The 13406-nt window shown below is 37.4% G+C and overlaps 1 protein-coding gene across 15 annotated transcripts in view; it reads left to right on the plus strand.

The window, feature by feature from the left end:
* The window catches only part of DTNA (dystrobrevin alpha), a 357757-nt gene that overhangs the window by 190633 nt on the left and 153718 nt on the right, over positions 1 to 13406 (plus strand). The window contains exon 1 of one of the 15 annotated variants that reach the window (XM_079108518.1): positions 6639 to 6986. The exons of the other annotated variants lie outside the window; for them this stretch is intronic. The gene's annotated coding sequence lies outside the window, so the exon portion shown is untranslated. Of the gene's footprint in view, positions 1 to 6638; positions 6987 to 13406 lie in introns of those variants that run through there. 15 annotated transcript variants of the gene reach the window in all.

A 13406-nucleotide genomic window follows, 5' to 3' on the forward strand; every position in this document is an offset into this window, starting at 1 on the left:
CTTTCAAAAGCTGAATCATCTCTCTCAGAGGCTTCTGTTCCACTTCCCTTCCTGTTCATTGTTCACCGATATACCTTCTCCAGTTTCTCCACTCCACTTCTCTGTGAGGCTCTACACAGAACACAGTGGCTGAAAGGCATGGAGGAGACGATGATGTGTGCAGCACGGATAGGGCCTCCCCGACTGACTCCAGTGAGCCCCTCAGTGGGACCTCTGAAATGCCATGTGGACAGCCCTGGCAATGAAGTATTTGCCACTGACAATGTACAGATGCTCGCAAGAGTCTGAAGTGCCCCATATCTTTATTTTATGATTCAATTTATATAAAAAAGTTTAACTACTAGTTCGACCTTTTTCCTTTATTTCAATAACAGAAGTCATGTTAGTATACAGAATAAAATTTCAACTCTTAGTCTATTTCTCATCTCAGTTTATTCAAACCATTTCCCCAATAGTGTATATTTTTTCAATATTCTTCTCTATTCCTCCCTATGGTAATTTTGCTTTTGTGCTTTCTTAAGCACATATGCTTCTTTTTATTTTCTTTCCCCCAAATCAGTTTGTACCCTTTCAAACTGCTTTTAATCTTTTTCCATAATTTATTCACCTGTAAAATTGCCTTAGTGTTTTTTCTAGCTTGCTTCATTTCCTACAACCCTATAATTTTTTCATAGTTGCCAATAATGAACTTTTTACTGAGTGCCTACAGGTGCATAGCCTTCACTGCTTCCTTGTCTCTTCCATGTCATTGTCTCTGAGATATATATATGTATGTATATATATAAATGTATATATACATATATATAATTTTATATATATATGATGACACACATATATATATATACACACACATACACACACACACACACACACACACACACACACACACTCTCTACTTGATAGGCAGTTACAGTTCATCCTCCCATGCCACTGCATACTAAATTATTTGTCCTTTCCCAGGGAGCATAACTGAGGCAAGGAGAAACTCAGTAGCTTTTATCACTCCTACATCTAAACTTAGTTACTGAATCTGCTGTTAGGGTTTATCAGACCCAAAGCTTAGAATGGGTGCTGTGTTGCTGTTTTCAAAGTCTGAGCAGAAAGTGAAAGAGTCAGGGGGAAACACACCTAAGATTCCAACAACAAAAGCTTTCCAAGCCTTGGGGGGGCACTGAATGGGTGATTTTTCTCCCAAAAATGTTCTACTTCAACCGACCTAATTTGATTATCTATCCACTCTCAAGTAAATTGATTATATTCCTTCTCATATATTGTTGTATCTGCAGTTATATTTTCTTTATCCACATTCTTATCTCCCCATCTAGACTGTATGCCATTCATATTTCTCTGACTCTGTCTAGCACAGTAAGTGCTTTTTAGAAGACACTTAATTAAAATCTTTTGAATTGGAATAAGCCATCTCATTTTAGAATAAGACACACTGAAAAAAATAGGAAACAATAACCTCTAGTACTGTGTATTTAGAATAAGAAAATGAATTCTTTTAAGAATGAAGTTTCAGGAATCTGCCTATTCCTTGACTTTATAGGTAGACTTGATTTTCAGAAATGTCCTTCCCTTTCTTCTCTAGCTGAGAAAGCATATATTCTGTTGAAGGGGGACTTCCTACATCCTGCAAACATACCTGAGTTTACAGGCTGTGACAGACCACAGGCAGATGATCAGACTGGTTCTTGTTGAGTTGGCTAACAGTCTGCCACTCAAATCGCAGATCTGCTGCTCTCCCAACCAACCATGAGACCATGAGAAGAACTTAGAGCCATAACAGCCGTGACTATTTTACATCATTTTGAGCTCACCAAGTTTAGGAAGATCCTGATCCCTCAACATTCCGGGGAACTTTCTATTTTGTTCTCCAAAGAATGACTTTTGGTCTGAAAGAGTGCTTCTCAATATCCATTCTGTTTTGCTATTAATAGAAGGTAGTTCAAGAGATCCTGCCATGTGGACTGTCCCTCCTGAGCACGTTGGTGGATTTTCATGGAGGACAACAAGGTGGAACTGGAAAGGAGCCCCTCAGGAGTGAATTGCCATTTAGAGTCAGCATGACAAAATTATGAAATGCAAAACTGACTCACAAAAAAAATGACCTTTTTCTGTTCTAGCACTAGAAAAAATCGTGATAAGACTTGGAGGAAGCTTTTTCACTTCATTGAGCTTTAGTTTCCTCATAAATAAAATCAGTAAAATGGGTATTAGACTAAATTATAGATATGGATCCTGCTAATCCTGACAATTCTAAAATTCTGTGCTTGGATTTATCTAATGTAAATTTAATAATCTCCCCCATCCCCAGAAATCTATTTTAACTAAATAACCTTAGATACAACCAAAATTTATACACAAAGGTACATCAATTAGAGGAAACCTAGAAAAGGCTAAGTACTCATTTAACAATAAGGTATAGCCAAATAAACTTGAACACATCCAATTAACAGAGCTCCATGCAATTATTAAAGTTTTTTGAAGATCGTAAAATATTAGAGTATGCTTATTTTACATGACTTTCATTAAGTAAAAAGACTATTAAAATGATCCACTGTGTTTAATTAAATAAATGCATCAAAATGTGAACACTGATTACCTCTGATAATTGAATCATGAGAGCTTTCAATGTTATTTCAAAAATATTTTCTACATTTTTCAACTTCTGTACAAGACACTCATGTGCTTTTCTCACTATCTAGTAATGAGAAAATGGACAAAAAAAATAACTGTTTATCATTAAGTTTAAAAACCAAGAATATTTTTTACTAAGGATAAATCCAGAAGTAACTACATAGCTATGAATTTTAAAGAAATGAAAATTGCAAAAATGAGTTTGGGTATCAATTTCCATAAATGAGTAAGGCGAAATGATGTAGGGTTCATGTTAGGTTTTCTGTAAAATATGTAACCATCAGTTTCAGAAATGTTATTTAAAAATAGATATTTTATGTGATATTTTCACTCTAGGAAAGCATAAAAGAGCCTTATTATTTATAACCCCATTGAGATAATTCAGAGAAATATATTTTGAAAACATCCTACGGGTAAAATAGAATATCTGGCTATTGATATAAATTGAGATGGCTAGCAACAGACTTGTTCTTTCATAAGAAATTGTCATGACTAGAAGAGATACTAATCTGATTAATATTTTTTTAGGTCAGTTGCTCAAAGTGGCTCAAGAAACTATGTGCTTGCAAAAATTGTTCAGTAGATCACTATCTTTTTTCATTGCTGTTAACATGTTTTATTTAATATAAACCAGCACCCTAATAACAAAGCATTTCTTGGTATTCAAAAATAAAGAATAGTCTTAAAATGTGACCTGAAAAATGGCATTTGCAGAGGCTCAAATCATTTTCTCTTGTTTTAGTTTCATTAACATTGGCAGCCAGTGTTTTTTTGTAGCCATGCTGCCTAATTCAAACCAGTGACCTCTGAGTCCATATTGATACCTTGAGTTGGTGATAAATTATACGCTCTCACATCAGAAGAGAGAGCAGGAGTGAAGCAAATAACCTCTTAAGCTCCCTCCTGCCTCTGTGAGACCAGGACTTGGCAAAGCAACTTCATGGGGTATATTCCAAATTATCACCTTTATTGCAAAAACTTTCTCTCCCCAGGTGATTGGATTCTTCACATGCAATTAAGTGGGTCATACTGGCACAGATTATATTACAAATTCAGTTCACACACAGAGAGAAATTAATCTTAACATTCACAAAAGGGAATTGCAAACTTTCAGAACCCTAATACACTGATGTCATACTCCCTAATGTTTAAAAAGAGCAAATCAAACAAGTTGCTTTAACATCTGACAAACGATGCTACTCATGTTGGCTGATCATAGTGAATGTTCTAGTAGTCATATGTATTCAGTAGATAAAGGAGAGGCTCTGAAGTTTACAAAATGAAAAACAATTATATCCATGTAATGGGCACCTGACTGTAGGAGTGAAAAGGCAGACAGTGAAGACTTCCAAAGAAATGCTACAGGCCCTGAAAGAGTCTTCGTCCAGGGAGCCGCACATGAGAATCTTTATGAATTATTCACATGTGCTTCTATTGGTCTCGCCTTCGTCAGCTGCTCTGAAGAGAATTAGTGGGTGCTGGTTTTCCAGCGTGGCTATTCCTTATCCTTTTTGCTTGTTCTTCCTCATCATTTTGTAGGACTGTGTCCTTGTGAGTCACAATGCTTGAGAATTTTTCAGGTTTGTAGCAGTTGCCAAAGCTATTTTCATAATCTCAATAGATTTGTTGTAGGGCTTTTCTTTTTGTTTTTCATGATAGAGAAACCTTGCAATGAGCAACATTCTTTCAGTAACTTCCTGCGAGAAGGAAAGATTTTTACTTATTTTTTTCCCTGCCACAGGATATTTTAACTCCCGGTTGCTGTTTGGCATTGTAGTCTTCAAAGGGATTTTGATGCTAATTTTCCCATGCAATTGGCTTTGGTGTCAGGTAATTTCCTGACTTAGATGACTGTGGAGAAAAGCAGCTGAAAGTTTATGTTGCTGAGTAATTCACAGTAGTTGTTAGATCAAGGTGACCTTTTAAACACTCCTGTTAATCCAACATCAGTACATTATTAAAAATGTAATCTATATATAATTTCTATTCTGAAATCCTTTATGGTGAAGATACTTAATATTTCATTTTAATTTGAAACAATACTACTAATGATCATATGACCATTTTTGAGAAGCCAATGTAATTACTGCAGTGAACTGCTTTACTTAATGTGTTTTGCTTGCCTATTTGAAGATGGGGAAAATATACTCCCAAGGTTTTGCTTTTGTTTTGTTATATTTTGTTTTGGTGTTGAGGAATATTTGGTTTTGAGGAATTGAACTCAAAAGTGCTCCATCACTGTTCCACATCCCCAGTCTTTTTATCTTTTATTTTGAGACAGGATCTCACTAAGTTACTTAGGGTCTTGCTCAGTTGTTGAGGCTGACCTCAAACTTGCCATCCTCCTGCCTCAGCCTCCTCAGGTGCTGGGATAACAGACGTGAACCAAATTGAAGATGGCTAGCAACAGACTTGTTCTTTCATAAGAAATTGTCATGAATAGAAGAGATACTAATCTTATTAATATTTTTTTAGGTCAGTAGCTTAAAGTGACTCAAGAAACCAAAAAGTTTTACTCCAAAGTTCAATATTCTTCTGATGGTCCATTTTGTACCGGGAATATGTGTAACCTTTGACTGGTCAGTCATTCTTAGATGGTTTGTGGGTGGTGGCAAGCTGCCTTAGTTATTTGCCTAAAAAGATCACTATATTTATACTGTGTTATTATCCAAACCCATATTATGAGACCTGAGATTAATAACTTGCCGTGTTACAAACGAGTTATATCAACAAGGGGAAGTTCAAGTAGAAGTTAGCTTTCTCGTTGTTCCCCTTGCTCAAAAGTCACAAATATATTTACTAAATAATACTGCCAGGAATTTATTGAGCAGTTAGTATATTTCAAGCTCAGTGCATGATGCCTCCTTTTTCATAACACTAAGGATTCTACAGAGGAGAAAATAGATCACAAAAGTATGTATGGGAGCTTGACGCCATGCCAGCCTCCCCTTGTGAGGCTCTGGCTGAAGGAAAAGCCTGCCCAGGGTCCGTAAGGCTTTAACAAAAGCAAGGTATGCTGGAACAGTCCAGCAACAGCCAAGTTTCCTCCAGTGTATGGCAGGGAGCGAAATGGTCTTTCCTTTTTTATCTATTCAAGAAGTAGCCCTGCCTTATGCCCACTCTCCATAGTTCCTTGGTGCAGAAAGGTGATTAAGAGAGAGCCCATGTCTAAAGAGGGAAGATCGATACATCAACAAATTATTACAAAATAGGATCTAAATTGGGGAGCTAAGCAAGGCTGTGCAAGCAGCAGGGTAATAAGGCCTGGCCTGAGGGACCAAGTTGCCTGGGAGCACCAGCTGGTGCAGGTGTGCTGGTGGGGAGGAAGGGCTGGGTTGTCTGAGGGAAAGCTCCAGGCTCCCGGGGCTCTGTCAGCCCTTCCTTAAAGGACCAGGACTCCTTACATCTTACCCCACAGCCATTGGCTTGGGGCGTCCTGGACGTGACCACAGTTGATATTGATCCAACTTCAAGACCCTGCTCTTAATATAACCTCCCAAATATGGTTTGGCTAATTCTAGAAAGCTGTATCACCATAGTTCCAAATTTATGATCTAAAATGTAAGTAGAACTGAAACCTAATCTGTTTAAGGAATGGTTAAACACGAGACTTTGATAAAAAGAAAATGAAGAATTTTTCCTCCCACATCTAAGCCGTGAGTAAAGTTTGCTCTAAGGGGGAAAAAACTTTGAGACTAGCCCTTGGTATACTGATGTAGTGTTTTGAACATTTGTGTTTACTGAATAATTTTTTTTAATGTTCTTAAAGGAGCTGTGAGATTATTTGCTATTAAGTTAGTGACTGGTGTTTGAAAATATTTAGTTGGCAGAGGTAGGAGATAATGATCAGTATTTCAAGAGATTAGTGGCAATTTAAAAATGCATATTGTTATTTCCTTAGTTTGAATGCTTTAGAAGACCTTTTATTCTTTTACCTCTGGTATTCATTTTTCTTTTTCTTTTTCTTTTTTTTTTTTTTTTTTTTTTCCCTTGTTCATGGAGTTGAGTCAGCAAGAGAAACATATTCAAATTAGACTGTCATACAGAAAAAAAAAATCTGACTTTGTCAGGGTGGGTGGAGGGGAAAAAAGCAACTTTTTGTCAGTCTTTTGTATTTCAGCAGCTGGATTCATTGCTGCCATGGTAACGGACCACATGATGAGGTGTATTAGATTGCTGTGTGTTGAGCACAGGGGGAGAATGAACACAGCTTTTTATTGAAGTTAAAGGTTACTTTGGAGTTTCTTCTGTGGAAATGTGTAAGGTCAAATACTATAGCTTTCAGCATATGTAGTGCCTCAGCAGAAGAATTAGGGGCATGTTGGTGCATTTAACTACAAAACCAGGTAAGGTACAATCGAATCTATGAAACTGAACTCTCTTCCTCTGTAGCAGTAGCATAACTGGCTGGGTGGAATTTCACTGTCGCCCCATCCCCGCCCCCACAGAGGAACAGGACAAATTTCTCCTGTCCCCTCCCCAACTCCTCCACCTCTGATTTTATGTTTGGCATTCGAAAGTCTAAAACGTTGAAGGTCTAACACATTGCAAATTTTTGGAGTTCTCTGGTAGCGTGCACGAAAGCTTTGTGTGTGTGAGTGTGTGTTGTTAAGTCAAAGAAAGAAAACTGCCAAGGAAGTAATAAGAATGCCATAATTCGTGTCTTCAGATCATTGTGAAATGAAGAAGAGTGTTTCCTTGTTTTGTTCTTTGAAAATGGTCCGCTTTTCTTAGGGGACACCTTATTAGTGGCATTGGTCCAAAGCTGCTTGTCTCGCACTAAATTAAGCAGTAGGACAAAGTTCTCCAGCATATTATTTAGCTTATTTGTTGTATGTGGAATTCCCCCCCGCCTTCTTGTATCATAAGACTGCCAGCCTCATCCAACAAGAATAGTTCAGTTTTATCTATAATTTTTGCAACAGATTTTATTTTCAGCAGCATTCAATTCTTTTAGACGTTGTGACTATATAAGTCCTAGAGGATTTAAAAAAAAAAAAATAGAAGTAAATATAATATGGGTGAGTGTAAAACGAACTCTTTTGCTTGGAGGCAAAGACCTGAATGTAAACAATTCAGTGTGGCTTGGTGAGGCATCAATTCCCAGAGCACAGCAGCCTCCTCCAGAGCTGTTTATATATCACCCTAGCAGCCTGCATCAGGGGAGCCTTCCAGATGCACAGGGCAAGCTAGTGAAGAAGAGGAACGTTTCCTCATTGATAACTTATTTTGCTTCCTTGTTTTTACAGAAGTTTTATATTTGACTTTCTTAGGAGAAATTAGCATTTATTTCACGTTTTAGCCAAGAGCTAACTTATGCAACTTCTTTCTGTACCAAGTTGTCTTGGCAGCTTTTAGAGACAAAACCTAACTACATAGTAGCAGAGACCCACTGTCCACCTGCAGTTTTTCCACATATGAAAATCTTTGAAAACTGCTTTCTTAGTGAGTTAAGTCAGCTATTTGCCTCTAACTAGCACTGATTAGAATGAAAATCAACAAATTACCTCAAGTTGAGAGTGTACCACACTTCCTTCAAAAAGGGCAACTTAGATTTTATTGGATCCACTTATGATCTGATTTTCATTGCTATTTCCTTAGTCTCTTGTTTTTGTAGTTAAAGTCATCTTCCAAGTTTGAGCAAGGAGTTACAAATGAAACATTTTTTGTTACATCTAAAATAATTTTTGCCATGACCTCACATGATAACAAATATCGAAATCATTATAACACTTATAAAACATGTACACTTCTATCTGCATTCATTCTTTCTTTTTCCCCTTTGTTAATTTGAATACAGAAAAAGCTGTGAATTTTGCCAGGATATTTTATCTGAATACTTTTGTCATCTCTTGTTTTAATCAGGCTTTGCTGTTAATTTTGAATGAATGAATGGTAATTGTTAGTGTTTTTTAACATTTTAGCTTTCATTTCTAGAGTTCCCTAGGTGCTCAGACTAATAACTAATTATCTGCAAACATTTGCCTCTATTAAGGTGATAGACATTCAACAGTGTCACAAGAAAGGAAAACTGTATTGACTCAGAAAATTAATAACTTTTGAACCCCAAGACAATATTTCCAAAATAGAAGAAGATGAAGTCAATGGATGATGATTTAATATCAGCTCTATGCACCATTTTTGAGTTATTATTTTTGCACCTACTATTATATTAAATTTTATTATTGATCACCATTTTTGTATAAGAGGAATTGGGCAAAAGGAATGTTTTTCTTTAGGATTTTTAAACTTTTCAAATAAAAATTAGTGGTACAATTATGCTGATTATGATGATGTTGGGCAATGATTAATTTGGAGAATAAAATAGAAAACTCTCGGCCTGTATCTAGTAAAAGGTCAATGTTTTAAAAGGAACATGAAAGTTTCTAATGGGTTATATGAGTCTCAGAAATTTACTCCCATATTGAATTAATTCCATTAATAGCACTTATAAATCACTAACAATAGATGTGCTTGTTATGTTCTTTCCAGATATTATAATACATGTTGGACTTTGTTCAATAAGCAATAGAGAGAGAAATGATTGAACTTATCAAAAATCGTACAATGTGTGGGCTAGTATCTGATCGGAAAAGAATTTTTCTGGGAATGAATCACTTGTATTTTTAGTATAAAGGAGTAATGCACTACTTTTACTTTGATAATAACATAATTCCCCCACTCTGACATGTATCTTCTGAAATGTTCACTATTTATACCCTCTCAATATTTTCACTGTATTTAAATACTAAATTATTCATTGTAAGCAAATAATAATATCTTATATGTGAAATCTGTGGACTTTTGGTTTGTTCATGGAAATATTATGCTCAGAAAAAATCTCTTATCTCTGCTTCTCCCACACATGAAGTAAAAGGCCAAGTGGATTGACAATTCCAATATAGAATTAGCATCCATGAAAGTAGTAGGAGAAAACACAGAAACTGAGATAGAAAAGTATGCCCTAAAAGGCAAAATCCATAAAGGAATGGTGACATGAAAACTTATTACTTCTCAAAAATTCTATGAGCAAAATTAAAAGATAAGTGGCAAACTGGAAGCAATATTCATAGTGTATGTGGAATAAAAATAGTTAATATTCATAATGTATCATGAGGTCTTATAAATCAATAAGAAAAATAAACTCCCTGATTATTTTTAAAATAGCCACAAATTAAACAAAGACCAGAACTCAAAAAACTCAAAAATGTGTTCAGGGACCAGGTCATCATTGTTATATCATCACCATCACCACAATGACCAATCCTTTGGCATTAGGCAGTTTTCATGGATTATTTAATTTTCACCACAACCTATGAAGCAAATATTACCCTTGTTTTTTGAGAAGACACCTACACAACCTTGTAAGTGCAGAGCCAGGATGATAGGCCAGAGTCGGCTCTATCAACCGTGCTGAGTCTCTACTTACCTGCTTCTGTATGGAATTCAAACTACCTTTTTGCATAGAACCTGAATACTGAATAGCTGAATACTGTGGGAAGCCATATGCACTTGAGGAGTTAATAATGGCAGCAGCACAGAACATAAACCAGAGGGAAGTCACACTAGATGTCAGAAATGAGTCCCAAAGTTAATGCAGGACATGTAATGTAACCATCCAGGACAAAAATGAGAGTGACTCTGGGCCACGGGAGTGAAAGTAACTTTGAAAAGGAGTGTATTTGAGAGGTGTTTGTCAGTTGCCTGGCTTTACAAAAGTCATCTAGAAAACTTCTAATGTTGTTTTCTAAGCCTCCCCTCAAACAGTCAGTGACTGTGGGCAGCACTCATGCAGGATTGTGATGGTCAAGGAAACTGAGCAGATCTCACAACATCCAAGCTTTTCTGAGGAGACTTATCTTCACAAACCACCCTGCATTATCTGCTTTCACAAGATGTATGGTGCATCACAGGATTGTTTGGACATATAAATAACTGAGGTGGTATCTTTATGGGATTTTCTCTTTCATTGAAATCTTAATGCTCTTAGTGATTTATCTCTCTTTCCAACATGTAGTAATTCTTACATTATAAAGTTAGAGAATCATTTAGAAAGGTCAAAACACAGTTCCTTTCACCATTGTGGAAACTAACTTAGTTTTTGATTGGGGTACACTATTATGTTCCCACCTTGGCATCATTTTTCTTGGGATTGTTTTTCCCTGCTGTTGGCAGTATATCTAGGTCCCTTTTTGAGTTGGAAGATAAGAGAAGCCATGCCTTCTGCCCTCAGAAGCCCACTATTTTCCAAGAAGAAGTTACTTTCAGTGTCTCCCAGTCTTAGGATCATTGCAATAGGAAAATAGTGCAATAGGGTAAATGCAGGGGGGAAGGTGGAAGAGGTGGAGCGAGGCCTTGATAATGAAGAGCTGGAAGGAAAAGAAAGGCAATACCGGTGGGTGAGGTGCTGACCTTATGTTGGATGACCGTGGGAACCACCATCCAGGAAGACACACACACATTGGGTGAGATTTTCTTGAGTTTTCTGATGTAACAAAACAGGATACTTCCTAAGAGCTGGATATAGTTCCAAGTGCTTTTCAATTATTCATTTAAATTAATTGAACAGTCCCTAACACATGGAACCCACTGAATAAATATAATTGCAGAGGATGCTTCTCCATTAGTCCTCACAACCACCCATGAGCTGGGTATTTTTAGCACTTTCATGTTACAGATGAAGAAATCAGAGCCATAGAGGTCAGATAATCACCCCCAAAACTTACAGTTAGATAATAAAGAATGCTATAGTTAATGAGCTGTCTATCCACCATACTCTTAATCTATGCAAAGCTTATTATATGTAAAGAGATGATATTTGTAAAGTGCTTGTGAAGTGCCTAGAATATAGTAAACCCTTAAAAATGTCAGTGATTATTATGTAATAAGATTTAGAAGACTTTCTGTTGTTTATCTCCTTCTACACAACGGTGCTCAGAAATAGTAATAGGGGCAGCTTAAGATTTTTCTCATGCACTGTGTGAAAAGAGCTGTTGAGGAGGGTGCCCCTTCTAAGGTGGAGGAACCCTGTTTCTACCCAAATACTATCCGGTCAATTTGACTGGCATAGTTGAAGTTTTCACCTCAAAGAATATACCTCATCGAAATGTTCTTTCTTTATATCTGCATAACTCTGACCTTCTGACAGAGAGCCACTGCTGCTAACTGGTACTAATGAGAGCAAATGAAATCCCCTTCCACGTTTTGTATTTGAATAATACGTCAATTTGTTCATTGCCTTCTTGCTAAGAATTAAATACTCTGACATTTTTATAACCTAAGGGAGCAAGTGAGAGGTTGGCAGCCGGAAAGAAGGAATCAGGCCAGAGGCTGGCCAGAGCTTAGTCATAGGGGGTGGATGGGTAACAGAGTCAAGGTCAAGAGAGTGGCTCCAGCATAGCACAGCCAGACCCTAGAACAGAGTCAAGTACAAAATGCCCTCTGGTCTCTTTTCCCTGTGATGCAGGTTTGCTGGGGGTGGGTGGGTTGTCATCCTCTGCACTGAAAGAATGTTATGGAAAGTCAGGCTTGAAATCTAACTGAAACAAGAATACCAGCAGATGCAGAATTAAACTTCTGAAACTTTATGGATGCCAGGCAGTGTGAGAACAACGCCTCTTTGGTGCTGGATTTCCCCAGGGAGGACGGTACTGCTGTGGGCCACGCATGATGACTAGGCAACAGATGGAGGCAGAGGAGGTTTGAGGACACCATGACTCAGGACAGCAGAAATGTGGGGACTCTAGAGGTGTACAGAAGGCTGCAAAAGGAGAGGGCAAGGAAGAGCTTCATTGGAGGGCCCAGCAGTTGCTTTGCCATCTGCATCTGTCTCCTGTGGCTCCTGTTGTCTTTATTTGTGACCTTAGATGAGAATTTAAAGGGTTTTAATGTCACTGGGCAGGTGTGCCACACCCGCTACCCCAATAAGAGGACAAGGAAGGCAGAGTAGAGGGATGTGCTGGCTCTTGCCACTGCTCTCCTGGCAAAGATACCCCAGGGGGGTGGGGCTGGGAAGCCTCTCTAGATGTGTGTCCTCTGCCTTGTCACCCACCTCAGGTGGCTGCTTTTCCATGAGCTTAAGTGGCCCTAGTTTCTTTCAGCTATTAGGGAATGTGTTCATAATGGCAATAATTCATGGGGTCTTTGATATTACCTCTGCAAATATTTTATGTAGCTTATTATCTGAAAAAGTAAGGAGATTTATTAACCATAATAATTAATATTTGTATGGTGACTTACTGTTCACAAAGTATTTTGATTACATTATAGTTGAGTCTCCACAAATCCTGGAAGGTAGATAACACCGTCATTTCCTCTATAAAGATGAGGGAAGGTAAGTTCAGGAACTTCCTTAGAGGCACTGGCTTAGCTAGCAAAGCAGAGATTTTCATTCACTGGTTTACCAACCCACACTCCTTCCCTCAGCACCTTCACCTCTTGAAGTTTCCTCAATGATAGACATTTACTTTTAGAAAATTGATATTACAAAGAACTCCTGCAGTTATTCAGAATATTAATACAAATTAGATCCTCTTTTCACTTTCAAGGGAGTTTACGTCCACCGTGGGTATTTAGTAAGTGCTCACTGCCTGATTGTTGTCTTTCTGCATTCCTCAACAGTTGATCATTCTGATTCTGACACATTGGATGAAAACGGTTTTTTATGTTAGAGAGAAAAGAATAGTCAACAATTACAATTCCCAGTGTGGAAAGTGATCAGAAAAGAAAATGTGAACCTGTTCTTTTTGATTTAAGAAAATAATTTA

Source organism: Sciurus vulgaris, assembly GCF_902686455.1.
Source record: "Sciurus vulgaris genome assembly, chromosome: 13".
Classification (NCBI taxonomy): domain Eukaryota; kingdom Metazoa; phylum Chordata; class Mammalia; order Rodentia; family Sciuridae; genus Sciurus; species Sciurus vulgaris.